We start from the raw sequence: 3730 nt of genomic DNA, 5'->3' as shown, positions 1-3730 counted from the left end.
TAATTAATTTCTTTATATTTTTAATCATTTAATGTTTAGTACTAGCCCTCAGGTATCAAATGTTACAAAGTGAATTGATTTCTGAATTCCATGAAAATTTCATCCCTGGTTTCACAATCTTACTGTAACAAAATGGATATATATATATATATTATATATATATATTTATATATATATATATATATATATATATATATATATATATATATATATATATATATATATATGGCAATTTTTATTGAGTGTCGAACTTATTGTAAATATAAAGTGTTTAAAATTGCATTATATTTTAGTACCTAATATTTTGTGATAGTGTTACACACAGAAAAAACATGAATACACACTGTGTTGTATATGGGGGAGTTTTTTTTTTATAAATTCACAATATTATTACTTTATTTAAAAATGTTGGCTCCAAGGTCGTATTTATTTCTTAAATTTAACCCAAAGATTGTTTTCAGAATAAATAAAGAATAAATATATTAATAAATAAATAAAAAATTCTTGTAAATATATAATCCTGCTTTGTTTATCTGACCATACACAAAACAGTCAGTTTCCACAATATAGTCCTGACAACGTTCATGATTTATTTGAAGATATTTTGAATTCTTTCCTAAACACACACTGATATTTATCTGACACACAACATTAACTTCAAAAACTCAGTTTCCACAATATATATTTTGATAGGTGGGTATTTCGTTAATATTTTTGTGGCCATCATTAATGAAGTTGGTACCTATGCTATTTATTTGAAGATAATTAGATATACTTTTCCAAACAACTCACACACACAATTGACACATTTCATGAATATATATATATATATATATAAATCATACGCAATATATATATATATACAGTTTCTACTATATACAGGTCTTTATATATATATATACATATTAGGTTACATTTATTTATATATATATATATATATTATATGTTAGGTCATATATATATATATATATATATATATATATATATATATATATATAATATATATATATAATACATAGGTATATATATATTATATATATATATAAATATATATATATATATATATTAACAAATACATATATATATATATATATATATATATATATATATATATATATATATATATATATTATATATATATATATATATATATATATATATATATATATATTTATATATATATATATATATATATATATTATATATATATATATATATATTTATATATATATATATATATATATATATATATATATATTTATATATATTTATATATATATATATATATATATATATATATATATATATTTATATATATATATATATATTTATATATATATATATATATATATATATATTTATATATATATATATATATATATATATATATATATATATATATATATATATATATATATATATATATATATATATATATATATATATATATATATATATGTACATAATCTTGGCAAACATACAAAGAGGATACACTAATAGATTACCGGGAATCATAAAAGCATAAATTTCACCACGATTTTATTGTTCAAAACCAGGAATGCACAAACTAAAATAAAACATCCACGACCCATATACCATCGAAAATTTTTCGAGATATGATCCACTTTCATAAAAGACAGAAAAAATAAATAAAAAATTACACAGAATACAAAGCTGATAAATGAAGTCCATCTTTACCTTAAGTTTTGATTCCAGTATTTTCAGTAACTTAGCAGACAAAAAGGGTCACTGCCTATCACTTCGACAGCCGTCGTACAACTGAAGCTCCCTTGATGAAATTGGCTATACACACTCAGCTCCAGGTTTTCCTGGAAAAAATAATTGAAAATAACTAATAAATATACCATAAGCTCTTGGTACATTTTTAAATATTACAATTATTACTACATAATCTCCTGTGAGATGATATATCTTAAGTTTATTGGAAAGAATCACAATCTCAAACTATGGTTGGGATTCCCAAGTTACTGCGAGTTAATCTACAATGGATCTTAACCACTGAATCACCAGTTTCCATAGTGTCCCTGTTTTTGACACTGGAGGAAGTTAGACATCAATATTCTACGTTCTTCCCCATGACATCTGAAGGCAGAATTATCAATATAATCCAATTAGGCCTTCTCGTTCAGACAACTAAGGCAGCCCGTTGTGGAATATGTGTTGCTTAAGTACTAAGTGTCAGAATGATTGTGCTTTTATTAATGGTATTTTTTTGGCAGAGGAAAATTCCTTAATATTCTACGTTATCTTTAATGGCAACAATATTCAACGTTGCATTTAATTGCATCAGAAGACAAATAATCAATATTAGCATATTACTCCTCGTTCAAATAAGTAAAAAAAATCAGTTATATAATCTATATTGTTTAAGTACTAATAACTAAAAACAATCAATTGTATAATCTATATTCTGTAAGTACTAAGTACCAGAATGATTGTGGTCCGCAAATACTCAAGATTTTGACTGAAAATAGTCTTGCTGTTGGTGGATTTTTTTTTATTCATGGGAATAGGCCTACAGGAGGATTGGCAAAAAGGATTGTTTTAAATGAGAGCTGTCCTTGATTTACAGAAGACTGGATCAGAACTTAGCTTCCAAAGCATTTTCATTGTTCAGTACGAAGATTCAAAGGCAAATTATTATTATTATTATTATTATTATTATTATTATTATTATTATTATTATTATTATTATTATTATTATTATTATTATTATTATTATTATTATTATTATTATGATAGGCAGGGCATCCGATCAAGACTACAAAGTCTAAACAAAGCCAAATCAAAGCCCTTCAAAAACAAGGCATCGTGCTTACCCCATACAAATGGGAAAAAAGCACGTTAAAAGATTATTATTATTATTATTATTATTATTATTATTATTATTATTATTATTATTATTATTATTATTATTTTGTGTTACGGACATTAATTCCTGTGGAACAACCCGTATAGGCTATGAGTGTGACAGGAAAATTCAATGGAAAAGATAGCCTGTAAATGAGAACAGAGAGACGAAAAGATAAAATAAGTAGTGTTGAACATTCATGATATATATGATATGAATGGTAACTGGTTTGCTAAACCTGTGATGAAATGAAATAATTGTTTACAATGGGTCTAGGGATAATCTTTGTAATAATGGCTACCAGTGTCCCACCTTAACAGGTTTTTGTTGTTCGTTTAAATAATGATCGCAGATTTCACATTTATATGGGTAGGTCTTCTTGAAAACCTCCAAATAATGTTATGAACCAGTATATCATACAAATAATATTCCCAGAAGTCTCTGGTAATTCATGTAATCAGGTAATCTGAATGACAAGAACAATTTGTTTTGCAGGCACGAATTTCGTTAAAGCTTTCAGCATTGCTACTTTTCAAATCCCCAGATCAGAATCCTCATTGTTTAAAAGTACATTAATAAGCAAGGTATTACAGAATGGGTTTCACTGAGTTGAGATCAATAACCTTTGCAGTAAATTTTATTTGCCTTACTAGTGACTTTCCAAGGAACACACGTTGGGTTGACTAACTGGGCCAGACATTGATGAATGGATTCTGTTTCCTTTGCTTGGTAACCATATAATAAATCCCAGACTCTCAAAGAATGTTTCAGATTCCTTTCCGAGGTACACGTGTCAGTAAATTTAAACTCTAGAGACGAACATTTTAAGTAACCACGACCTTTAGATAAAGCAGTTTG

The 3730-nt window shown here is 25.2% G+C and overlaps 1 long non-coding RNA gene across 1 annotated transcript in view; it reads right to left on the bottom strand.

The window, feature by feature from the left end:
• The window catches only part of LOC136832094 (uncharacterized), a 32499-nt gene extending 30672 nt beyond the window's left edge, over window positions 1-1827 (bottom strand). The window contains exon 1 of the long non-coding RNA XR_010851045.1: window positions 1699-1827. This is a non-coding gene — a long non-coding RNA (uncharacterized lncRNA). The remainder of the gene's footprint in view (window positions 1-1698) is intronic.
• Window positions 1828-3730: the final 1903 nt, after the last annotated feature.

Source organism: Macrobrachium rosenbergii, chromosome 49, assembly GCF_040412425.1.
Source record: "Macrobrachium rosenbergii isolate ZJJX-2024 chromosome 49, ASM4041242v1, whole genome shotgun sequence".
NCBI lineage: Eukaryota > Metazoa > Arthropoda > Malacostraca > Decapoda > Palaemonidae > Macrobrachium > Macrobrachium rosenbergii.
Note: the sequence above shows the minus strand (reverse complement) of the source record. Positions and strands in the feature narration are given on the sequence as shown.